This window comes from Drosophila sechellia, chromosome 3R (assembly GCF_004382195.2).
Source record: "Drosophila sechellia strain sech25 chromosome 3R, ASM438219v1, whole genome shotgun sequence".
Lineage (NCBI taxonomy): Eukaryota > Metazoa > Arthropoda > Insecta > Diptera > Drosophilidae > Drosophila > Drosophila sechellia.
The window spans coordinates 2739690-2767672 of record NC_045952.1 but is presented as its reverse complement, the minus strand read 5'-3'; the positions used below and the strand labels follow the sequence as shown (position 1 = coordinate 2767672).

General features: G+C 39.9%; 1 pseudogene; it reads left to right on the top strand.

Moving 5' to 3' along the window:
* Positions 1 to 27983, top strand: LOC6620750 (annotated as a pseudogene).

The following is a 27983-nucleotide window of genomic DNA, read 5'->3' as shown; positions in this document are numbered from 1 at the left end:
TTCTTTTCCCCGTTTCCGCGAGGAGTCCATCGAGAATTTGTGTCATACAAACGAGGGACTAACGGAGCTGTCATCAAGATGCGTACCATCAATTCCAACCAGTGCTTGAAGATCCCCAAGGATATCAAGGCCTCGGTGAAGGCACCCGCGGCACCCTGAAGCGCAGCTTCAAGCAGTTGGCTCTGGACATGTACATTCCCGACAATCGCACCCTGAAGGTGGAGAAGTGGTTCGGAACCAAGAAGGAGTTGGCCGCCGTTCGTACCGTCTGCAGTCACATCGAGAACTTGATCAAGGGAGTCATGTTTGGATTCCAGTACAAGATGCGTGCTGTGTACGCCCATTTCCCCATCAACTGTGTCACCTCCGAGAACAACACGGTCATTGAGATCCATAACTTCTTGGGCGAGAAGTACATTCGTCGTGTGGAGATGGCTCCTGTCGTCACAGTGCTCAACTCCACTGCCCAGAAGGACGAGCTTATCGTGGAGGGAAACGATGTTGAGTCTGCCTCCGGATCTGCCGCCCTCATCCAGCAGTCCACGACCGTCAAGAACAAGGATACCGATATAGAACAAGGTAAGTGTCCGAGAAGACGACCGTCTTAGACTTTTAGAATGCGTTTCAACCAAATGTTGGTCATTCCTTCGCATTTCCATTGAACGTTGGAAGGTCCACTTTTGGGAGTTCTGGCACGTTGTAGTTGGAACTGTTGAACTGTTCCAACTTCATTTGAAGTACCATCTCTAGTGCGACAACGTCAGATTGTTGAATGTCTGCCTCATCTTGATCAAAGGCAGTTCTGTCATACTTGTTTTCAAGCAGTTTCAGTGTGTCCGTCACGTTGGACCAATGACTTTTCATCATTGCCAGCTGCTTGACTAGTTCAATCTCACTTGAACTATCTAGGGTTTCGTAGATTAGGCTCATCTGTTGCCTCACCCTGTCCGCTCTTCTATCCACCAGTTGAACCAGATTATCAACTGGACTGGAGCTCCGAGCTGATGCGGTATCAGATAATTTTGATCCTCTTGGTATATTTATTTCATCAAGTGTTTCTACCTTTTATAGTGACTCCTTGTAGGCCTTGATAGCATCCATAGTTTTCATAAATATTTTATCATTAAACTCCCAATTTTACTAGAGCATTGTTGTTAGTAGTAAATCGGACTACCAATACATCTATTGCTGATATAGATGCCCTTTCCTTGATGGCTTGCAGTATTTTGTTCTGCAGCTCTCCTTGTTCTTGCATAAATTTCACAGATCTTTCCGACAACATCTTGGGAAAACAATCACTGTGACTTTTTTGTGCTTTCTGCCAGTTGACCTAGCTGTGCCTCGACTCACAGCTGATTGATCAGCCAAATAGAATAGAAAATAAATACCCTAACATACACCAAACATTTGCGAGAATGCTCGGAATTAAACCAATGTAATCAACCCACTGCCTCAAGGGCATTATCAATAACCAACCAACAACATGCGATGTCAAAGATGCCGGCCAACAGGAAATCATCAAAGAAGTAGATCAACATCACGCCATACACTTTGTTGCTAGGTTTGCTTATTTTATCGTTTCCTCCAGCTTCGGCGTTTCTGTTCCCAACTGCAATGCCTCGCCCCTATCTGTCGCCGTCTTGGTTGTTCTGCTCGCCTCCGTTTTCGTTGCCTTTCTCACCGCCGTCTTTGTTGCCACCATCGTCGCAGTCTTCGCTGTTGCAAATTTTCTTTTTCGTCCCTATTTCCGTCGCCGCTGTTGTTGTTGCGGGAGTTACCGAATCATCCATACCGTGTATTCGGTACCACCCGCCAAGCCACCTAGAAGCAGTTCATCGCTCAGCGATCTCAAGTGATCACTACACTTTGTTGCAATGCCGACTCCGTATTGGACAGGATGTCAATTGCGACAGTTCGGAAGAACAACTGAAACTGACGCAACAGCATTTTCGCGGACACAATTTAGACAACATAAGCATTCTTGTAGACACTTGTAGCTTAAGCTCTTATTCGAGAAATAAAGTAAGTTCAGTTCAGTTTGGAAGACAGAAGAGAAAAGGCCTATTGTCTTAAATCAAAATACCATACGGAAGTACACCACCCTCAGTAGACACTGGTAACTCGGGCGCTGTCTGCACTGTTGTTTTCGATGCTAGTGTTGTTCTTGTTATTGCTTATGCCGATTTTGCCGCCATGTTCGCCGTTACTTTTGTTGTTGTGCACAGTGCCATTCTCATCGTCGTCTTCGTTGCTATCTCCAGCTTCGCTATTACTTTCGTTCTCTTTATGCTCTCCGTCTTTTCCGTTTTTTCTTTTGCCTTTTTGAACATTATTACCGCTGCTTTCGTAGAAATCTTCTTCTAAATTTCCAAATCAACGCAACCGAAGAATTCTGAACCCCTTTGCGTGATATCATATTCTCTTTCGGAGTCCCGACGTTGCTGGTAGAAGTCCCAGAAAGAAGAAGACGTCGGGTTAGCTGCACTTCACTTAACTTTATAAAAGAATACTGTGAACATAATCCACCGCATTTTTCATACCTCACTGTACCTCCCCCTTCTCCTATTTACCACCCTTTGCATGAAACCTAAATTGGTTTGCGAAACCTGCACGCTTGGTATGCAAGTAGCCTCCGAGATCAACCGGAGCAGTAGCCTTACCATACCCTGTAAGATCAACCGGAGCAGTATCCTTTCCCGAAGACTCCGATATCAAATAGAGAGTAATAATACGAAATTTCTCCTGCTATGATCGCCGCCGCGGTGAGCGGAACAACAGCGGGGTTTATTCATTCGCTATCGGGCATCTTATACTCTCAAATACAAATACCTAACTACAGGTTCCAACCCTTCTATATACATTTCTTGTATAGGTTCCTTGGACAGGACTGAGATACTATCCCGGCCAGACCCCTTCTTTACGAGGTTCACTTGGAAAAGAGTATAAATTTCTTTGCCAGGGCAAGCCTTTTAAACAGAAAAGCTGGCTTCGCTTAGGCCTATACTCGGTTCCGATGGGTTACTTCGAGCGGGAGGCTTTACAATGCAAACTTGCCTACCATACGAGACACTCATTGTTTGCATGCAGAACGGCAGGAGTTGTTTGTTCCTAGTATCATCAATAAATGCGTCCAATGTTTAATAAGGCAGAGACCAGAAACAAGGCACCCCATAGATGCTATATCGCTGTCTTCGTTTGCTTTTCCATGTTGTCAAGGATCTCACGACGGATTCTTTCAGCGCTGAAAAAATTAATGAGGTTCGAGGGACAATGCAAGTTATCCAATCCGTAAATATAGCCCTCTGCCCCATTTGATAAACAAGTTTCAAACTCCAATCTCATCAGCATTTCCTTTGCCCTATTATGTCGCCAGCACCCAATAAATAACCAAACTTAAAGTAAGCGGCATTCAGCAAATTTGAATTTCACAATGCTGTGAAAAAATTTCAGTTTAAAGCTTTAATCGTAAACATATTTGAAAGTTCAAGAAAATCTCAAAGAAAAGCTTCTGGCCGAGGTTGAGTGGATTAGGATTAAGATTTAGAAGATCAGTCTGAATCGGGACGATATCGTGAAAGTAATAGTATAAGTGAAACATCATCTGATGTATTGCCTTATATACAAGACAAAACAAAAGCCGATAATAGAATAGGGACATATCATCTTTCAAGATAACTGTCCCTAATGAGCTTTTAATAAGCTTCGACCACATGTTCTGCTGATTTTTGGCCGGATAGTATGGTAGTAAAGGAGTTCGAAGCTAATATTAAAAATAGGAAGGGGCCCGTCGGAATTAATCTTCCATCACGTGGACAGACCACTCCACCATCCGCCTCTTCATCTCCTTTCTCTTCTTCAAATAACTAACATCTAATCTTACTATTTCCTATCAAAATGCTAGAGGCTTAAGTAGCAAACTAACCAAATTGTATTGTAATAGTCTTTTCTTTGCATCCCATATAATAGTGTCCACAGAGACTTGGTTAAAGCCGGAGATACTTAACTCCGAAGTCATCCCAGGTATGTACACTATATATAGGTTTGACCGTCCCTCCAGACGGCGAGATGGAGTCTTAATTGCGGTCTACCCTCGCGTCGGAGGAGTTACTTTTTGACGAGTCCCGTAACTCTGAATTGTTATGCGTAAAACTGTCATTTTCCGACAGATGAGTTTATATTACGTGTTCGTATATTCCACCACCTTCTGAATTCTCAGAATATCAGAATCATCTGTCCGCTATCCAATCCATATTAAATAAACTGTCTGACAGGGACCAATTGGTAGTTCTAGGTGATTTTAATATACCTGGCACAACGTGGTGCCCAGAGGAAGAATCGAATATCCTTCTCCCTTTGGCACAACATGAATTTATTGACGGCTTGCTCGACCTATCGTTGTTGCAAGTTAATTATATTCGAAACTTTCTTGGTCGACTGTTGGATCTATGTCTTGTAAAAAGTCCTAAAAGTGTGTTTCTGTCCAGGGTAGCACCTCTTACTCAGCCTGAAGATCCAAATCATCCTACTTTCGAGGTGGCAATCGACATAGGTACGGTATTAAAAGTAAATTCAGTGAAATCAACAAAGCGAATTCACTGTTTTCACAAGGCAAATTTTCGGAGGCTAAACAATTTTATTGCTGGCTTTAATTAGTTCGATCTTTACTCCTGCAACATAATGACTGATGCCATTAATATGTTTTGACTCTTGTGTTCCGATGTACTATCCGGCAGTCTCTAAACCTCCTTGGCTTAATAAAGAGTTGACACACCTAAGAAATGTCAAGTCCAGACTTTATACAAAATTTAAAAATACCGGTTCTCAGTCCATCCTTTCTAAATATGTAAGCGCTCAATTAAACTTTACCGTGCTTAATGCTCAGTGCTACAGAAATTATTTAAACCGTTGTAAGTTCCAGTTCGCACAGGATCCGAAACAGTTTTATAATTTCGTTAGCACTAAGCGAAAAACAAGTTCTTACCCTTCCTCGCTATTTTTTGAAAACACTACGGTTACATCGGATCAGGCAATAGCCGATCTATTCGCCAAGTTTTTTCAAACAACATATTCAACTTTACCTCATTCCGAACAGCCATACTCTTATGCGGTATCTAAGTCGAATCTAATATTTTGCCCCACTATAAACGAAAGCTCACTGCTAAACGATCTTCAGCGTGTTATTCGCCAGGTTCCGATGGAATCCCTGGCCGTGTGCTCAGATTCTGTGCGGAAGCCTTGTGCAAGCCTCTACTGAAACTGTTTACCTTATGTCTGGAATCTTCACAGTTTCCTCATATATGGAAGGACCCCTTTGTGATTCCTCTTCATAAAAAAGATAGCAAACTGGATGCAAGCAATTACAGAGGAATCTCTAAATTGTCGGCTATCCCAAAACTTTTTGAAAATGTTATCACTCCTCATTTGCAGCACCTTTGTAGATCAATCATATCACCGTGTCAGCACGGTTTTATGAAACGCATATCAACAACCACTAACCTCTTGGAGCTAACTTCTTTCGTAATACAAGGTTTCAAAAATAATCTTCAAACAGATGTCATCTACACTGATTTTAGTAAAGCATTTGACTCTGTTAATCATTACCTTCTAGTAAGGAAACTTGATATATTAGGTTACCCTGTTGATCTTCTAAATTGGATTTCAAGCTATCTAAATGACAGGACGCAAAAAGTCCTCTTTAAAAATTCTTTATCTTGTATTCTTCGAGTCACATCCGTTGTCCCACAAGGGAGCCACATTGGTCCGCTTCTTTTTACCTTATTTATTACCGACCTGTACGCAGACGATGTTAAATTATGCCTTCAGCACAAGGACATTTCGCGCCATTTGGACTTACAATCCGATCTAGGCAGCTTTCAAACTTAAACTTAAATGATGATCTTTGTGTTCTTCTGGACCCTTAACTAAAATTTTCTGACCATATTTCGACTATTGTCAATAAGGCCAGGGGTCTGCTTGGTTTTATAAAAAGGTGGTCTAAGGCATTTGATGACCCTTACTTGACTAAAACCTTATTTCGTTAGTCCGTCCGATTCTTGAGTATGGATCACCTGTTTGGAGTCCACAATTCGTAGTCCACTCGGACCGCATTGAATCCGTCCAAAAAAGATTTCACTTTTTGCCTTGCGGCGCCTAAATTCGGATGCAAACCGTATATTACAATTTGTTTTTCTTTATTGTTTTATGATAATAAAATCGCTGAGTTTTCTGCAGTATGTTGCCGTTTTGTGTATTGTCATGAATATAGAAAAGTTATCTTACTTTTTTTAATATCAGGCTTATGACGCTATCACTAGCACTAGTACCTTTATGTTTGTGCTGCTGCTGTGTTCTTGTGATTTGTGTATGTCGCACATCATTTAAATTTAACGACATTTCTAGCATGTTGGCACGCGCCATGCCGCCTTTTCTTTTCTTTTGATTCGCGGCAGAGAACCGTTGGAGTTCCTGCCGAACGTATTCTTGTCGCGGGTAGGAGCGGGGGGAAGTAGATGTCTGCAGGAATAACGGAAGCCTACAGAAAAATACGGTGTGCATTAGTATTGATGTATGTGGACTGGAGTGGGTCTCCAAACAGTGTTGGTATTGCTTGTAGAGTTAAGTTGTGAAAAGAGATTGAGTCAGTCAGTTATCGAAAAATAACTGAGCAGAATAAGTTCAGTGTGGGCGGAAATATTATCGACCACGCCTATTTATTACATTTTAACAATTCTTAAATTTTAAAGAACTTACAGTATCAATTTCAAAACTCTATTACCACTAGAAGTATTTTTGGCCGTGACTTCATACAAGCCCAGCCAGGGTGCATTGCCTCTCTCGTTGCTTGGCTGACAGCTCTCTCGCACCGGTTCCAGGTGCCAGGTCCAAAAGATGTGCTGTTTTGTGGGGTAGTCTCTGCCTTATGGTGTTGAAGTGACATTTCCGAGTCGGCGCTCGTTGATGGTAGTTCCGGAACGTCTATTGTTTTATGGCATCTTGTATCTTCTATCTCTAATTATTGTCTCTCCTCCACCTAAAACTTTAACAATATTAACTACGCACCCGACTGCTTCATATGTCGTTGTGTCATAGTTAAGCGTTAACTTGTTTGGGAAGACAACATTTTTAATTAAGACTTGGTTGCCCACCTCGCTATCTGTCTCCTTCGCCCCTCTCCTTTTATCTACCTCTACTTTCCCCTTATGTTTCTTCAAGCAGTCAGTATCTTTTTCTCTTGAATCGTGGACTTCGCCAACAATATCTTAGACGTTTGGGATTTTGTCCCTGATCATACGGTTAAACATTAGCTCAGAAGAAAAGGTCCCTGTAGTGCTATGTGGTGTGACATTGTGCATTAATATGAAGTCATAAATTTCTTGTAGATATGTTATTAAGATGAGCAATTTTAAGTCTCTTTACGATGGATCGATTCATATTTTCGACCTCGTCGTTCGCTTGAGGCCTTTCCTTCATTGCCCCGATATTTATTCGTACGATATGCACTGTAACAATTTTAATTCCATATACCGGGAAAAATAATCGATGAACAGCAACACGTATTTTCCGTTAGGAAGTGGGCCTAATAAGTCACTGGCCATGGAATTCCATGGACTTGTTGGAAAAACTGTTCTTTGCATTGGAGCTGGACGGAGTGGTTGTGAAACAAGCATGCAATCTTTGCATGTCTTTACAAAATTTTCAATAGACGCTTCATAGCTGACTCACCAGGACGTCCTTCATGGGTCAATTCTAAAACTCTTTTTCGCATTGAAAGCTCGATTCGAAATGAGTAGAAACTGTTCGATGTACCAGTATCCCACAAGTTCGCATCCAAAGAAATCATCGCGTCCATGATTTCCTCATCAGCAGCGCTCTCCCGTGCGATTTCCGAAATGTTTAATGATGTAGGGACTGTGTGTTTAATAACCCGAAATATATTAAGTTCAGTTTTCCGCCATCCAGAATTTGTTGATGACTTTGTATATGACTTTGAATTTGAATGCTTGTAGACGTAAGAGCCATCGCTCAATTCGAACTGGAGGTTTTGAAGTTGGCTTAAAAATGGTTTCTAACGGCTTGTGGTCGAATTCTAGTCCGACTAAATAAAAATATAATTTTTCGGCTGCCCAAACTAAAGCCAGACTTTCTTTCTCAGTCTGTGAGAATCGCTTTTCTACATCTGATAGGCTGCGACTTGCAAACGAAACAATCTTTGGTTCACCGGCCGTATCAAATTGCAATAGTACTGCTGCTAGGGCCACTGGGCTTGCATTTGCTAGCGCGTTTTATTATTTGTGTCAAAATATGATAAGTTCGTAATTCTCGCCAAATGCTGCTTTAGATCTTCAAAAGCTGTCGTTTCTGACTCTCCTCAGTTTAATTTGCTCTCCCTTTTAAGCAATCGTCTGAGGGGTCTGCACGGTTGGCCAAGTCGGGAATAAATTTTCAAACATATGTAACCAATCCTAAAAAACTACGGGTTCCTCTTTGTTTTAGGGATGTCTAAATGAAAGGATCGTTGTCACTTTCTCCGGGTCCACCTCGATGCCTTTTTCCGATAGTAAGTTTCCCAAGAATTTAACTTGTTGTGTTTTCTAAACACATTTCTCCTAATTCAGAGATACGTTATTTACCTTTAAAACATCCTTGTTGGCCAGCCTCATGTCAATGCATATCCTTATGTCGCCGTTTTCTTTGAAAGCTATGACCATAGGCGATATCCATGGGGAGTGTCCTATTACTGGTTCAATAATATCAAGGTCAACAGCCACTTCCAGTTTGGCAATTACAATATCTTCAAGTGCGATTGGTATTTTACGAATTGGGTTGCTGGATCGGTTTGATGCTTGTATCAATCGATAATTTTACTGGCAGACCATTCCATTCTTCAACTCGAGTACCATGCGTAAGACATTTAGTTGAAGTGCCGAATCTTCCCAGTAGTGATGCGTTCCGTTTCTATTACAGAAAATGAAGCAAACACCTCTGGGTTCGAGTCAATTGATATACGGGCTTCGAGAACACAAATTATGTGCAGCAATTCTTGTGAACCATAGCCTCTGAACTTGTTTGTTGAATTTGGTCGAACGTTGAATACAGCTGCCTTCTCTGCCTGAAGATGGGCCCAGTCTTTTGTACTTATAAGGTTGAATCTGGAAACAGAGTCAATTATTAGGGAGAGTTCGCTCCCGCCAACGCGACATCTAATAATCTCATCATCCTCGTCACTTTGAATCTGAAACAGTTTGCTCCAGGTCACGTTCTTCCTCTACCCAACGCACCTTACTGCGTTGACGTTTAGCTGATTCATAATGTCTCTGAGGTCTCTAGCTTTTCAAATATGTTATGTGTGCACTTGGTGTACTTTTGATTTTTGGCTGGACATGAAGAACTGTTGCTGAAATGGCTTTAGGACCACATCTGCCGCATTCGTCGGAACTATTTATGTTTATGTGACTTGTTGAGATTTTTCATTTTCCCTCAGTTTCAAAGTATGCTTCAGATTCCGGCTTTGCTCGCATAAGTTCATCATCGACTTGACAGGCATTTATCATTTGGGTCAAAGTGTATTCTTTTTCCAACAATTTCTTTTTAAGACTTACTCCGGCCCAGCTATCAATTATTTTGTTATATTTTAGTTGCCTCAAAATCAAATTTTTTAATTTTATAGAGCAGTCAGTCGTAAAACAAATTTTGGAAAGGTCTCTCCTTCTGAAGGACAGTGGTTCCTAAATAGATGCCTTTTAACTGGAGTTTTGCCTTGGAGAGAAGTATGCGCTTAATTTCTCAACGAGGACTTTATATATGTAGCAAGTTTCTATTATAATGTGTTACTTTATTGTTTAATGACAATTGGTTATAGTACACTTTATATTGTTTGATGACAATAGTTCTCGCTTATTATAATTTAATTGTTTGGCTCTAGTTACGTAAGTATATAGCGCGATTGAAAAACTTGCGACTGCTCTCGTTCACCATTCTACTCGAAGTCCTCTTTTTGTTCTTTCCGTTAATAAGCGTTGCCACTGCGCGTTACTCTCTTGCTCTCTGTGTTATCGATCATTTTAGTTCGCTGATCTGGTTCATTTCCCACAATCGGCCCTCCTGATACATCATTCGACCCGAATGAATTTCCCCACGGCTTCATATATTCTGCGACTGTCGATGTCTTAAAAGGTCCATAGCCGTCTCCAAGTTTTTCTACGTCATACCTTCCGTGCTTGTTTACCTTAACAATTTTGTAAGGTCCTAGAAATTTTCCTTTCAACTTTAACCCAGTTCCGTACTGCGTACGCTTAATAGCTACTAAATCATCTATCTTGTAAATTATTTCACCTTTGCGCTTTAAATCGAAAACCCTTTTATTTTCTGTCTGCAACTGTTTTATGTTTTCGGAAGCTCTTGCGCGCACCAGCTCTCTCTCCTCATCCAAATCCATCCATCATTCGGAAGACGCATTTCAGTGCCAGTCAAGATTTTAAAAGGCTACACTAAAGTGCTTCTAGGCGGTGTACTATTGATTATTTGCTGCACTTTACTGACATGCTTATACCAGTCTCCTGCACTTTCATGACTTAACTTCGACAACATCGACACTACTGTCTTATGCATTCTCTCAACCTGACCATTTCCACGAGGTACACCTGTTGTAATCACTAGATGCTGAATTTTCTGCTCCTCACAATACAACTTAAATGCCTGTGCAGTGAACGCAGTTCCCCTATCAGAGATAATCCGTAAAGGATTTCCAAAATTAGTAGCCTGACGCTCTAGACAACTTATAACTTCCTCTGCTCCTGTGCTACGGGTGGGATACAACCATACAAATTTCGAAAAACCGTCAACTATAGCTAAAATGTGGTTGTAGCGCTTGCTCGTCATCTCCATTGGCCCAACATGGTCAATGTGATACGTCATCAACGGTCTATCTCCCTTTTCAATCCGGGTCTTCTTCTTCTTTCTTCCCAGCTTTCGAATTAAATATAATACACTCCACACAACTGTCCACAACACGAACAACCTTTTCTTTAAGTTTTGGTATGAAGTAAGATTTCTCAACTAAATCTTTCGTTTTCTTCGCAGCAAAATGTCCTTGCTTATGAGCAATCGTAATTATTTCATTTTCCATCTGCGACGGTACAACAATAAGCTCACGATTAGGATCTTTAAAAAGTATTTGATTTTCTATATAAAAATCTTCATACCCTTTATTTTCTACAAGGCTTCTCACTACTTTCGTCCATTCATCGAGTAATTGTGCTTGTTTCAAGCGATGTACAACAGTATCGCTCAGCATAAAACACGATACTCTACTCAACGCATCAACATGTCTCATTCTCGTCCCTGAGCGATGTTCTATTTGATAATCAAAGTCTTGAAGGTCCTTCTTCTTCATCGTCATAGTGAACGCGTTGCAGTCAGTCACAATCTTAAATTTCAAACCCAACACATACACACGCCACTTCGTTAATGCACCGATAACTGCAAGAACCTCAAGCTCATAAGAATGATACTTTTCTTCGCATTGTTTAGTCTTACGACTCATGTATTGAACCGGATGAAAAAAACAATCTTCTGGGTCTTTTTGTAACAATACACCACCGAAACCATATTTTGAAGCGTCTGTATGGATTTCCGTTTCTAATTTGGGATTGTACAATTTCAATATTAGAATTAGGATAGGAATAGGATTAGAAGAAGAATAGGATTAGAAGTTAAGGCTACTTTCAGCTGTTCAAACGCTACCTTCTGCAGCACATCAAATTTAAACTTAGTATTTTGCCTTAAAAGGTCCGACAAAGGCTTAGCAGTCACTGCAAAATCTTTGACAAATCTACGAAAATACGACGTCAATCCTAAGAATCTTTGAACACCTTTTTTATCATTTGGCAACGGAAAATTAACGATAGCACTTGTCTTCTCTCCAGAAGGCTTAATAGTAACACCCTCAACTATATACCCCAAAAAGTTAACTTTCGTTTGCAACACCTGACATTTCGACCAATTTATTTTGAATCCATTTTCACTGGCAACACTCAACACCTTCTCCAGCTTTACCAATCCTTCACACACATTTTTACTGGGCACAATCACATCGTCCATGTATACTACTACATCTCCACTGTTGATTAGTTCCCTTAAGACTGCCATTATGAATCGAGTAAAAACTGCAGGTGAGTTTGTAATACCAAAGGGCACATACAGAAATTCGTACTTTCCCTTTTGTGTTACAAAAGAGGTATATTCTGGGATTCCAACTCAATGGGCACATGAAAGAAACCGTTAGTTAAATCCAAAGTCGTATACACCAAAGCACTCTGAAGCTTTTCGATAACAACGTCAACCTGAGGCATTGGAAAGTGATCACGAATTATCTTTTCATTTAATTTCCGATAGTCACAACACAATCGTTTTTTCCCATTCTTTTTCGAAACAAGCACCACTGGTGATGCGTATTCCGACACACTCGGCTTTATAATCTTGTCACGCAACCATTCCTGAACTTGATCATCCACAATCTTTTGTTCACACTCTGCCAAACGTCTTGGTTGTTGGAATACTGGTAAATCATCGGTTAACAGTATTTTCATCTTCACTGGTGTCGAACAATTTCGAATTGGCTTATAATCTCCAATTAGACTTAAAGCTTTTTCTTTTTGAACACTACTCAAATGTGATAAATCAACCTCATCCAATATGTCAGCCTGCTCCACCCCCAACATGCACATACTTTTAAATTCAACAAACAACTCAGCACATGATCCTTTGTACAATGGCTGGATTCTCTGACTCTCAACCTTATTTTGGTTTACAACTCGACTTATGAACTCTGTGCCACCTTTGGTTACTTTCATATCCACGCTGTTTAAGATTGTTCTTCCTAAAATCGAATCAAAACCCATATCCTCATCAGGAACTACGTGAAATTCAACTTGCATGTCTATACCATGTACCTCAACCGAAATTACAAAGCTACCGAATGTAAGCACCTGGCTATCACCTAAGCCAGTCAAACACTTCGCTAAGCCTGTCAACTTATTTCTGCCCAACTTAGTATAAACACTTCTGCGTATAAGACAAAGGTCAGCACCTGTATCAACTAATCCTTGAAACATCATTGACTTATACTGCACAGTTTTCAACTCTAAACCTGAAGGAGTGAAAATGCTTAATGGCTTTAACTCTTCCTTCCTATCTTGTACAACATTTGTGTTTTGATCCTGCTTAACTTTTCCATCTATTTTACACTCTGATGCGCGATGTCCTGGTTGGTTACACTTAAAACAAACAAAATCTTTCTTCCTACAATCTCTTAGCAAATGGGTATCATCACCGCACTTAAAACATTTACGTGTCTTGTTGTCACTGTTAATCTTCTTGAACTCAGAACTCTGTTTATCAAAGAATGATCCAGGCTTGTTTAATGACTTGCTTGAACTACAAACTTTTTTGTAAACATCCAAACTAAGTTTTAGTTCTTTTAATGTTTTTGCTTGATACAGCACTACTTTGTTTGCAGGGGAATCTTGAATGCCACTAATGAAATAGTCTATAATACTCTCATCTTCAAGCTTTGCTGGCTTAGCTATTTCCATCAGTGCGTACAAGAATTCATGTAAACTCTCATCTTTTTTCTTTTGGCGCTACAGCACTACTTTGTTTGCAGGGGAATCTTGAATGCCACTAATGAAATAGTCTATAATACTCTCATCTTCAAGCTTTGCTGGCTTAGCTATTTCCATCAGTGCGTACAAGAATTCATGTAAACTCTCATCTTTTTTCTTTTGGCGTCTATTTAATCTTCGATGTATTTCTGCTGATGACACTTTAACTTCGAACTCATCTAGCAATACAGTTTTCAATATTTCCCAACTTCGAATGTTTTGTTGACTTTTGACAAACGATCTAGCAGCACCTCGTAAAAGCTGCTTCGCATAGACAAACATTTGTAATTGGTTCCACTGAACTGTACTCCCACATTCTTCTACCTCATTTATCCACTGGTCAACATCAACACTACCTATAGAACCTGAGAATTCAGAAATACTACCTTCGACATCTTTTAGAGTAAACCATGACCTATTATTTTCATTTGTCATCATTGGTGCAGTTGCTACTGACTCATCGTCCGAAATGTTTTGTTCTTCATTGTTTAATCTGTAGTGAGCAAGGAGCCGCTGCTGCAGTATGCTTTTAGTACCACTTGTCTGCAAATTTAACTCAGACAGCTTATTTCGTAGGTCATCAACGCGCAGCGCAAGAATTTCAATCCGATCCATTATAAATGATATAAAATTTATCAGTACAAAATTCTCAATACGAAATAAAATCTACAGTTGATTTCTTTGCGTCAAGCTGCAAAACTACTTAACATACCCTCTCTTTAAAGTTTTCAAAACTACTTAGCCAACTCTGTTAAATCTATGTTAACAGCAAACGTTTTCTTCGTTTTCCTCGCCTCTTTCGTTCCTACTGCCTCGCCTCTTTCTCTGTTGCTTCGCCTCTCTCGTCGCTGTTGCCGCTCGATCGCCTTCGTATATGTGGCGGCGTATTTCGTTGCGCCGTTATTCTCCTTCTGCTTCCTCTGCCACTGAAGCGACCGTCGTTTTTCTGATTGCTTCACCGTTCTTCTTCTTCTGTTACACCGTAACCGTCGTTTTTCCGTTCTTCTTCAATTGTCTGCTTGCAATTTCTACGGCGTGGCCTTCAACTTTTGGTCACCGCCGTTGCACTTTTGAATAAACACAGCGTCTCCAACACCTTTGGCTGCTGCCGTTTTCTTCAATTGTCTGCTTGCAATTTCTACGGCGTGGCCTTCAACTATTGGTCACCGCCGTTGCACTTTGAATAAACACAGCGTCTCCAACACCTTTTGGCTGCTGCCGTTTTTCTTCGAGCACTAGATACGGAATCTCCAACACCTTTTGGCCTCCGTCTTCTAAAGTCTTCACATGGACACTGCGTCACAAACACCTTTTGCTCGCCGTCGTCGATTGACTTCTCCTTGCTTCAGCTTCACCGCGACTCCTCTTGCGTCGTTGTCGTTTTCCTTTTAATCGATGCGGCGTACGTTCTGTCTCGCTCGCACTCATTAAATTCGCACTTATGCATACACAACTTGGGCCTTCTCGGACGAGCCCGCAAATTTGTAGCAAGTTTCTATTATAATGTGTTACTTTATTGTTTAATGACAATTGGTTATAGTACACTTTATATTGTTTGATGACAATAGTTCTCGCTTATTATAATTTAATTGTTTGGCTCTAGTTACGTAAGTATATAGCGCGATTGAAAAACTTGCGACTGCTCTCGTTCACCATTCTACTCGAAGTCCTCTTTTTGTTCTTTCCGTTAATCAGCGTTGCCACTGCGCGTTACTCTCTTGCTCTCTGTGTTATCGATCATTTTAGTTCGCTGATCTGGTTCATTTCCCAGATATATATATATATATATCTTTATCTGCAACATTTTCTACCACAGTTGAAGTTGAAGTTGTGGTCCTCCCAGGTGAAGTCGTTGGCTTTTTTTCCGAACAGATGTAGTGATTTCCTCAGCTACGAGGTAAATTTCAAAAGCTCGTAGCCATTTCTCCCACTCGATTCGTAATAGATACTTATCAATCGTCTCGCAGAGGCATGTCTTAATTGTATTTTCTGCAAGTGTTCGTGAAAAATGACACTATTTTATATGAGCTAATCTGCAACCGGAAAAACACACTAAGAGAAATTACGAAGAGAAGTTAATATTAAAAAGGGAAAGAAAAACTAATTCCTAATTACACACAGTGAAACCTGAATATATAAAAGTAAATAAATTTAAGAAAAAACAATTTTTTTTAGAACTTTGCTTTCAATATGATTTGCGAACAAATTTTTGAAAACTAATGATATTGCTGAAGTAAACTATTAAATATTTTTTAAAAACAAAACGAACTTACTCGCAACCCACTCTCTTACATTTTTTTTTTCTGATTAAAGAAACCAATTTGAAAAAAAAATGTATTTTATGTAACAAGAATAGAGTAAAGAAGAACAGCACTGAAAAAAAGAAAAACGGAAATATGGGAAAATTTAAATAAGTAATTTTGTTTTTAGAATATATTTAGCAAATAGTCCAATTAGCATCTATTTAATTATAACTTTGTTGTATAACTTTTATAAAAATTTTTGTTTGATTATATATTTCTATAACTTATATAAGTTTTATTATCTAACAGTCTACCCTGGGAAAATCAAATTTATTTCAATTTATTATGTACTTGTATGTCGCAAGCACGCTCAATTCTCGATTTTATCATTAATGTCTTTAGAGAAAAGGTATCTGTACAAGCAAGACCACCACACCCAACGCCATCGAGCTAGAGTCGGATTTTTAAAATTTTAATTCTGTCCTTTTTAAAATATTTAAGTGATCTGTTAAATGTTACCTTGTTCCAGTTCGCATAGGATCCTAATGAGTTGTATAACATTGTTAATACTACAATATACTTCGGTAACATCGGATCAGACAATAGTCAATCTATTTGACAAGTTTTTTCAAACAACGTATTCTACGTTACCTTATTTCGAACAGGCTTACTCCTATGCGGAATCAAAGTCGGATTTTAAGTTTTGTCCCACTCTAAACGAAGGCTCACAGCTTTACGATCTTATGCGTGTTAAGCCTGTCTGTTCGCCAGTCCCCGACGGAATTCCCGACTGTGCATAGATGCTGAGCCTTAAACATGCCTCTACTGGTACAGTTTACCTTAGCTCTGGAATATTTGGTTTCCCTATATATGTAAGTAGTCCTTTGTGATCCCTCTCTTTATAAAAGGTAACCAATTACATGCAAGCAATTACATAAGAATGTCTGAATTGTCGCCTATCCCTAAGCTTTTTAAAAATGTTATCACCCCTCATTTTCAGCACCTTTGTAGGTCACCATGTCAGCACGGTCTTATGAAAAGAAAATCAACAACGACTAACCTTTTGGAGCTAACTTCCTTCGTAATACAGGGCTTCAAAAACAATCTTTAAACAGATGTCATCAACACTGACAAAAGTTCGCGGTGACCGCCGAAGTGTGAAGACGTTTTTATCGAGCTCCGCACAAAATCGGTGGTTTTGAGTGAAGTGAACGCCAAATAAAGTAAACTAAATAAAAAATCCGAAAGCGAAAGAGACGCTCTATGCGATGCAAGATCGCTTAAATATACAGTGATTTGTTATCTTAAATTATAAAACTATGAGTCAGAACGACACTCGCGCTCAGCGTCAGCGCGAGCAAGACGAACGCCGGCTCTCAATTCAACGCAACAACGCGTACTTCTCTTAAGTCTCAGCGATAACCGCAAACGCAGATATCGAGCGGTCAATAACCCATAGCCAAAGAAACCTTCTTCTACCAACAAATCAAGAAAGAGCACGCTCCTGCTCTCCCGCTCTCTTAGCTCCGACAGAAGCCCCGCTACCTCCAACAACAACAGATGGAGATAGACCGACAGCCCGCTCTACCTCGTCATCGGCTGCACCCGCTCACGCTCTGACTGAGCGTGATCAAAAATGTAGCCCCTGCAAATACCAACAGATTTGCCTTGCTGGTAGATACCGCTGAGGACGTGCCGCTGGGATCCGTTGATATCGAACCGAAGAAAACAAAACCTCCGCCAATATACATCCGCCAGAAGAGCACAAGCGGTTTTGTAAATACTTTGATTAGCCTTATTGGAAAAGATAGTGTAGGTGTACTATAAACCCTCTTATTTAAATAAAACAGGAACGCAGGATTTAGCCTCTTCAGTTTATTCGGTACTTTGCATTTCCAACTTTAGCAATCGACTTACTCCCTCTCCGTTACTGATCTGCCTCTCTGCTTGTTGCTACAGAGCCAATGTTGCGAAACAGCGAGAATGCCACCCGAAATCGAACCATGACTTAATTTTTATACACTTAATGTTTATATACTATGTTGCTATACTGAACTTATGTATGCGTACCTCTAGCCTACTAAAATTCGACCATCCTGACATTTAAGATCACCTGATCTTGTCGAAATTTTCAACTTATACTTATTACATTGTTCTTATTCGCTATTTGCTTAAAATATTTTTTTTTTTTTTTTTTTTTTCTTATCTTTAAGTATACAAATTTATTTTCCACTCCCAATCCAATGTTTAATATTTTGACTACTCCAGACACCTTGATATTGATTTCGCGCCAACTGAAAACCTTCAACATCTTTAATTAAAAACCTATCATTTTTCAATACCTTCTCTATTACATATGGACCCTTATGTTTAGGTATTAGCTTTCTAGCAACTCCTCCTGTACTATCGAAATTCTTAACCATAATGTAATCTCCTACTTTGTACTGCGTACTTTCTTTTTTCTTATTATATATCTTTTTTCATTATACCTCTCTGCTTTTAATTGCGATTCCGATCCTTTTCTTCTAATTTCTTTCAGGTCTCTAATTTCACTAACATTATCTAACTCTTCTAATTTTTGTCTTAATTCGTCAACAACTTTTTCCTTTTGTTCAATTCCAAACAACATCTTGCTGGGAGATTCCGCTATACTTCTTTGTTTGGTATTATTCAGAGAAAATTCTACGTCTTCAATAACTGCATCCCAATGCAATCCCTTTTCAATGTCTGTTAATTTAGCTATCATAGGCCCTACTATTCTATTGACTCTTTCTACCTGTACATTGGCCTGGGGTGAACCTGTCGCTATCTTTATGTGTTTAATATTATACTCTTCCAAACATTTTGCAAAATCTTCGGATGTAAAACAGGTCCCCCTATCTGATACTATAACTTTCGGCCTGCTATATGATCTAAAATAATCCTTTAAAGCTAGAATTACTTCCTTTGTATTCGTTGTTTTTGTTGCGTATAACCTAACATATTTAGTGAATCCATCTATTATTACAAACAGATGTTTTTTTATTCTACCATTATCTACCGGTCCATAATGATCGATATGTATTATCTCAAACGGCACGTTTCCCTTTGGGATGCTATGCAGCATTCCTTCTTCTTTTCCCGACTTCGGTGAAAATGCCACACATCTCAAACAATTTCCTATATGCCTAACAACTTTTTCTTTCATATTCGAAAACCAATAAGTCTTAACAATAGCATCTATAACCTTATCTCTCCCTAAGTGACCTAATTCATTGTGATATTTATATAAAATTTTTTCTTCCATTTCTTCTGGTAAACAAAACAACAATCTTCCACCATTTGCCTTCCTATAAAGTACACCATTTCTCATTTCAAAAATTGTATCTTCCGTTTTCTCTAACTTTTTCCTAATATCTTTCAACTTTTCATCTTTTGCTTGACAAATAATTAAATTATCTTCAAAACTATTAGTTTCTACCACTAATATGTTCGTATTTCTGCTCAATGCATCCACATGCTGCATATGCTTTCCTGCTTTATGAACTAACTCAAAATCGTACTCTAATAGTTCTAATGCCCACCTTGCAATCCTAGGATTTAATTCTACTCTATTTAACGTTAGAGTTAATGCGTTGCCAATGTTTCAAGTTCAAAACTATGATATTTGGCCTCATCCTTTGTTGTGGCTTTCGAGTAATAAAACACTGCACCAAAGCCTTGTGCACTTGCATCTGTATGTAACTCTATTTCATTCTTATAACAATATAACCCTAACACTGGAGCTTCCACTAACTTTTTCTTAAGTGTCTCAAAACATTCTAACTCTTTTTCTTCAAACGAAAATTCTTTGTCTTTCTTCAATAAGTCATATAAAGGTTTTGCAATCGTTGAAAAACCCTTAATGAATCTTCTAAAATATGAACACAATCCTAAAAAGCTTCTTACATCATGCACCTTATCTGGTATTGGAAAATCTCTAATTGCTTCTATTCCCTTGTCATTGGCCTGTATTCCCTTACTTTTTATTAAAAATCCTAAATATTGTACACTCGATTGCAGAAACTCACATTTATCCATTCTCATCTCTAATTTGTTCCTCGTCAACCTCTCAAAAACTTCCCTAAGTACTTCCATATGTTCCTTAATTCCTTTGCTAGCTATCATAATCTCATCCATGTATACAATAACTTTATCCTGCCTTATCATATCCTCGAAAATTCTATTAATAAATCTCTGAAAGAACGCCAGTGCATTTTTCAGCCCCATTGGCATCCTTAAAAATTCAAACTGTCCTAAAGGCGTCATAAAAGATGTATTGATTCCTTATTAACAAAAACATGAAAGTAGCCATGTTTAAGATCTAACTTCGAGAATATCGTTTTATTTACTAATCTATCCAACAGATCATCAATCAATGGTAAAGGTTAGTTATCTTTGACCATTGATTTGTTAAGTTTTCTGTAATCAACACATAATCTTAGGTCTCCTGTTTTCTTTTTCACTAACACTATCGGAGATGCATACTCTGAATCACTCGGTTTAATAATTCCGTTTTTTAGATACTCATCTAAGATAATCTGCAGCTTTTCTTTTTCAGTATATGCTAATCTTCTAGGAGAACAACTAAACGGTTTCGGGTCATTTAATCTTAATTGTATTTCACACCGAATCTCCGGTTCATTCGGTCTTTCTTTATTAACATAACAGTTTTCTACCAACTCAATAAATTGACATTTCATATTATGATCCACCTGATCACCTATTTTGTAATCAATTGAGTCATCTATTACATTAATTTCAAGCAATTCCCTCTCATCTGTGCTTATTTCAGCATTGACAGCTTTCTCTAATTTATTTGTAACCTTGTCACTAATCATTTGACTTTTACTACTACCTTGACTAACACTATCGCTAACTGTTTTACTATTGTTGTACATATTTGTTTCTTCTAACATTTTATCGCTTTTCTTGTTACATCGACTTTCAATTTTATCCACTGTAATCATTTTCAAGGTGTCCAGATTCAAGCATAAGTTGCTTGCTTCCATAAAGTCTCTTCCCAATACTACATCATGACTCATAGACTCGTTTGCCACTATTATTAAATTAAAATGTATTTTATTCAAATTTTTCATAATGTAACACAATATTTTTCCATATGTTTTCAAGTAACTTTTGTTTAATCCGTAAAATGAACTTAAAACTGGTACTTCAATAACATCTTTAGGTACTTTACTAATTTTTATGAACGAAATGGGGCTTCCCGTGTCTATGAGGCTGTAAGGCATGCTGTAATAAATTTTGATTTAGAATTGTTCATAAAATTAATTTCAAAATATCTTACGTAATTGTTTTCATCCACATTCTTGTTTTTCATCTGCCCCATCTGACCACAGGCATAGCATGACCCTTTTTCGCGCTTTGGCTTCCTGCACTCTTTGGCCCAGTGTCCCTTCGAATTGCAATTGAAACAACGCAAGCGTGTGCTGTTATTATTGTTCACCGATGCCACCTTCTTGTCTGCTTCATCCATTTTCGGTAGTTTCACTTCCGCAAATACCCGCTTTAAGTGCTGGATATCTTCAAAGCATTGGGTACGGGCTTGGTTACGTAGCATTTGATTCGGAATACCTTCAATGAGGAGCGCCACCAATTCTTCATCATCCATTTTTATTCCATGTGCAAGCATCACCTTATCGTCTACATAAGCAAAACAGCGTTCGCCAGCTGTCCATTTTCGTTCCTCAAATTTTCGCCTTGCTTCTAACTTCGACTTCCTCTCACCAAACATTGATATAAGCTCAGCCGCCAACTGCTCTGTTGGTAGCAATACACGTTCTGGATCTGCATGCAACCTCATGCATGCTTTTCCTTTTATCTTACTGACGATCAACATCTTTATATATGGTTCATGTATTCCATAAACGCTGGCTATATTTTTCACCTGTAGGATCCATTTGCGTGCACATGTATCTCCCGAAAATCCATTCACTGCATCGGTTGCCATACGCAATAATAAATCCATATTTTGCCCAACATGTCCCACTGTATTTCGTTTATTCCCGCCAAATTCTTTGTCGCTTTTCTCACCGCTGCCATCTTCGTCGCCGTCTTCGCTGCCGCCAACTTCGCTTTCGTCGCTATTCCCGTCGCCGCTGTTTTTGTTGCGGGCGCTGTCTGCACTGTTGTTCTTGTAAGTGCGTACCGCACTTATGTCGTGCTCTTCTCATCGCCGTCTTCGTTGCTATCTCCAGCTTCGCCGTCACTTTCGTCGTCTTTATGCTCTCCGTCTTTTGCGTTATTTCTTTTTCCTTTTTGAACATTATTATTGCTGCTTCCGTAGAAATCTTCTTCCTCGCTTTTTAATAATAATTTCAATTGATTTCGCTTTTCGTTTGTTAAATTATTCAAACGCAAAATCAATTCTCTTTTTGTTCCCGTGGTCGGTTCTTTTAATTCACTCAACCACCCTTTTAACTGCTCCGTCGATGCATTGCTTATATTTATTTTTTTTTCTTTGGCTCGTGATCGGCCCACTTCTGATATTGTAGGGGTACCATAAACCCTCTTATTTAAATAAAACAGGAACCCAGGATTTAGCCTCTTAAGTTTATTTGGTACTTTGCATTTCCAACTTTAGCAATCGACTGACTCCCTCTCCGTTACTGATCTGCCTCTCTGCTTGTTGCTACAGAGCCGATGTTGCGAAACAGAGAGAATGCCACCCGAAATCGAACCATGACTTAATGTTTATACACTTAATGTTTATATACTATGTTGCTATACTGAATTTATGTATGCGTACCTTTAGAAGCTAGCTCTAGAAGTACCTCTAAAAGCCGCACAAACGTAACGCCCCTGTACAATGTACAAACTGCCAAGAGTATGGCCACACGAGGTCGCCCGGTGTGCGTAGTCTGTGGAGATCTCCACGACTCCAAACAGTGTCAAACTAACAAAAAAAATGCATGCGAGAAAAAATGCAATAACTGTGGGGGCAATCACACAGCAAACTACAGAGGCTGTCCAATCTACAAAGAGCTGAAAATCCGTCTTCCAAAAGAATGAACACGGCGCGGGCACACCAAGGAACAGCTACGCTGATACCATCAAAGACAAACCCTGAAGTAATTTTCTCGAAAGCAGGAAGTTTCGCTCCCTGGCCTACATCCAACACTAACAAGACAACATTTGCAAACGTTTTAAAATCAGGTATGACGCCTCCAACCCAAAATTCCCGAACTCCACATGAAGTGCACACAAAATTAGACATACAACAAAACTATAACCCAGCTGCGCAGCAGGAAACAAAAACTGAAGCTATGATGCAAGCCTTACAACAGAGCATGATGGAATTTATGACATTTATGAAGACCACCATTCAAGACATGATGCGTAATCAAAACCTTTTGATACAAATGCTTGTAGCCCAACAATCAAATAAATAATGGCTACCTTACGCATAGCTACGTGGAACGCCAATGGCGTTTCACAGCGCGAACTTGAGCTAGCTCAATTCCTACATGAAAAGCATATCGACGTAATGCTTCTTTCGGAAACTCATCTCACAAGCAAATACAATTTTCAAATAAGAGACTACCATTTCTACGATACAAATCATCCCGACGGAAAAGCACACGGTGGCACCGCCATACTCATAAGGAACCGTATGAAGCACCACTTTTAAAAAGAATTGGCGGAAAATCATCTTCAGGCCACATCTATCAACATTCAGCTGGATGACAACACTCACCTTACACTAGCGGCCGTATGCAGCAGCTCTTACTGCAACACCCAAAATAACAAATAATACAATTAATTCAAAAAAGACCAACGTACAAATCGAGCAACTCGTCCACGTAAAACGACGCTTACGCAGAGAATGGCAATCTTCCAGATCCCCAACTGCAAAACAAAAGCTAAAAGTAGCCACACGGAAACTGGCCTACGCTCTGAAACAAAAAGAGGGCGACGATCAGCGCCGATACATAGAGCAACTCACACCAACAGGCACAAAACAAAAGTCACTGTGGCGAGCCCACTCAACTCTTCGCCCACCGACTGAAACCGTTTTGCCGATAAGGAATTCCTCAGGTGGCTGGGCCCGTAGTGATGAAGACAGAGCCACCACATTTGCCGCTCACCTACAAAATGTGTTCACGCCAAACCAGGCTACTAGCAGATTCGCGCTATCGTCCTATCCCGTAAACCGCCACCAGCAACACACCCCAATTGTGTTTCGTCCTAAAGAAGTTACTAAAATAATCAAAGACAATCTCAGCCCGAAAAAATCCCCCGGCTGCGACCTTACAACACCGGAAATTATCATCCAGCTGCCACATTCTGCAGTTCGCTACATAACCAAGCTCTTTAATGCCATCACCAAACTTGGTTACTGTCCACAACGATGGAAGAGGTCGATTATCATAATGATTCCAAAGCCTGGTAAGAACCACACAGTCGCTTCATCTTACAGACCAATAAGTCTACTCTCATGTATTTCGAAACTATTCGAAAAATGCCTGTTGATCCGACTTAATCAACATCTGATATACCACAATATAATCCCAGCCCACCAATTTGGATTTCGCGAAAGCCATGGAACCATTGAACAGGTGAATCGTATTACAACGGAAATAAGAACTGCATTTGAATATCGCGAATACTGTACAGCAGTATTTTTAGACGTATCCCAAGCATTCGACAGAGTCTGGCTCGACGGCCTAATGTTTAAAATTAAAACATCCCTACCCGAAAGCACACACAAACTTCTAAAGTCTTACCTCTATGACAGAAAGTTTACAGTGCGGTGCAACACTGCCACTTCCACTGATCATACAATTGAGGCTGGAGTCCCCCAAGGCAGCGTTCTTGGGCCAACCTTATACCTCATCTATACAGCCGACATCCCTACAAATAGTCGCTTAACGGTATCCACATTTGCCGACGATACAGCTATCCTTAGCAGTTCAAGGTCCCCTATCCAAGCTACAGCACAGTTGGCACTGTACCTCATCGACATTGAGAAGTGGCTCTCTGACTGGCGAATAAAAGTAAACGAGCAAAAATGCAAGCACGTGACGTTTACGCTAAACAGACAAGACTGTCCTCCGCTCTTGTTGAACAACATAACACTCCCGAAAGTAGATGAGGTAGCGTACCTAGGAGTACACCTTGACAGAAGACTCACATGGCGCAGGCACATTGAAGCCAAAAAAACCCAACTTAAACTCAAAGCCAAAAACTAACACTGGCTCATCAACTCTGGTTCTCCGCTCAGCCTAGATCACAAGGTCTTGCTCTACAATTCTATATTGAAACCTAACTGGACCTATGGCTCACAGTTATGGGGCAATGCCAGCAAAAGCAATATTGACATGATACAGCGAGCACAATCAAAGATTCTGAGAACCATCACTGGGGCACCGTGGTACGTTCGGAGTGAAAACATCCAAAGAGACTTAAATATCCCATCAGTTACCAACGCAATCACGGAACTTAAGGAAAAATACCATAGCAAGCTTTACACGCACCCCAACCACCTAGCGCGAGGTCTAATCCAGCTCAGCAGCCGTTCCCGTCTCCGGCGAAAGGACCTACCAACCCAGCGAATAAATTATTAGGGCCGTTTAATCATAGAACAGTTGGAAATATAATACAACTGTTCAAAAAATACTTGTTATAGTTAAGATTTTTAAACTTATTGTTAGTTCGTATACAAGAAGATTCAATAAATAAAAACAGCAAAGTAAAAAAAAAAAAAAAAAAACACTGACTTCAGTAAAGCATTTGACTGTTAATCATTCTCTTTTGGTAAAGAAATATGATTTATTGTGTTTTTTTCTCATTCTTGTGTGCTTCTATTCACATCCGGTGTCCCACAATGGAGCTACCTTGCTCAGCTACTTTGCATCACCTCCATGGAGTCTAAAATGAGTAGTTCACTCGGACCGCGTTGAATCGGTAACAAAAAAAAACGTTCTTACTGTTTGTTTTACGGCGCATAAATTGGGATTCAAACTTTATATTACCACTTCATTTCCATTAACTCCCTAGCTAGCCGTAGAACGATGCTTGGAACAGTCTTTATTTGTAAGCTAATTCGTGGTAATGTTAATAGTCCCGACTTGGTTAGTCGGCGAAGCTTTTCTGTTCGAACCAGATTCACTAGAAATTACATACCCCTTTTTTAAAATCATTGTTCTAACGAAGCGTTGCATTACCCCTGATGACTACTATGTACTGACTATAATTTCTCTATGACGCTCTGAACGCAATCAATACTAACTTTTTAACCCATAATTGGATCTTACTAATATTTATATATTTCCGCGCTTCCTAACTGTTATCTACATCGCGTATATGTTTTCGCGAAGCAAGTCGTAAGATATATGGCAGTTCCCCTCGGTTTGTTGGGCGGGATATTTGGCCGTGGGACTCGCGCGAGTTACCATGCCCAGCATTAACCCCCCTCAACAACCACCTCCGCCTATGAAGCCCTCCCGGTAGGCGACATCAGCAAAGTGCCAACGCTGTATATATATATATTGATCACGAGCTACCATGCCAGCATAGCCTCGTCCCCCGCTACCTGAAACTCTGTTGCACCCGATGATGAAATCGGCATGAACACACACACACACACATATTCACACATACTGCGTGGTGGAGACGCTCTCGACGTTGAAATTAACATGAACCTACACACACACATACACACTGCGTAATCGCGACGTCCTCGTCTAGACTCGCTATCTAGAACTAACGGGATCAAAAGCACTGCTGCTTGCCCGTGCGTATACATTAAGAATAAAGCTTTCATCATTCTTGATCTTGACACCAAACCGAGCAGTTGATTTATTTAAAGTGGCAAATATATATAACCTACATATATCATAAGTACACAATAAAGTCATTATTGACTCCCATCACATCAGCCTGGGCAGCAACTAACTAAGAGTAGAGAAAGGAGGACCCCCGATCCAACGGAGGCACCCGTAACTCGCGCTTTAAAAACACTGTTGATAACGCAGGACACAGAGACGGAACCGGAATGAATCTGTAGCCCAGACATGCCTAGGAAAATTAAGGCACATCCTCGGAAATAGCGGACTACGTTTTGGAAGGCAATCTGCTGGCAATCGTGGCCAAGGCATCTATAGAAAAATTAAATTTATAAACAAGGGGTGGATCCTGTAGTTAGAAATTTGTATTGAAGAGTATAAGATGCCAGAGAGCGAATGAATTAACAACGCTGTTGGCCCGCTCACCGCGGCGGCGATTTTCGGAGGAGGTATTTCGTAATATCACTCTCTAAGATTGGTTCGATCACTCCACCGGGCGGCAGACGGGGGAATGCAGTAAGTTATGAAAAATCCTTAATCTAGAGCGTAAAGTAATGGTAACAAGATACTAACAATAAAAATGACAATAATAATGGGAATAATTATTGTGTCTGGAATGTTGGTATTAAATCGGCATCGGTGGTGGTAGTGCCAGTTCAGGTGCATTTGTGCGGCCCTGAGCCACGGTCTTCACAACCTGGAGAGAGTTTCCCAAGCCCAAGAGAGTAAAGTAATGGTAACAAGATACTAACAATAACAATGACAATAATAATGGGAATAATTATTGTGTCTGGAATGTTGGTATTAAATCGGCATCGGTGGTGGTAGTGCCAGTTCAGGTGCATTTGTGTGGCCCTGAGCCACGGTCTTCACAACCTGGAGAGAGTTTCCCAAGCCCAGGCAATGCATTACAATCTGTTGAATGACAAGTGAATCAAAGGATAGGGACGTTATCTTGGCAGATGAGCATAATTGTCGAAAGCGGCAGATGGTTTTGCTGCAAAGTTGGCACCGAGGTTCGATTGTCAGCTGACAATCCATATTTCTCGACGCTAAAAAAAAATTGTTGCAGGTTTAACCACCGAATCGGTCACTTGTCTAAATGTTGATGGTCTGCATGTAAGCTAAACCAAACAGAGGCTTTGTTCAACTTGGATCATGATTCCCTGGAGGAACTGGACCTCAATCAAATGGAAAGCGATATGCGTGACCAGTTCAAAGACATTGTCTTTGAAATGCGGTATGTTTTATAA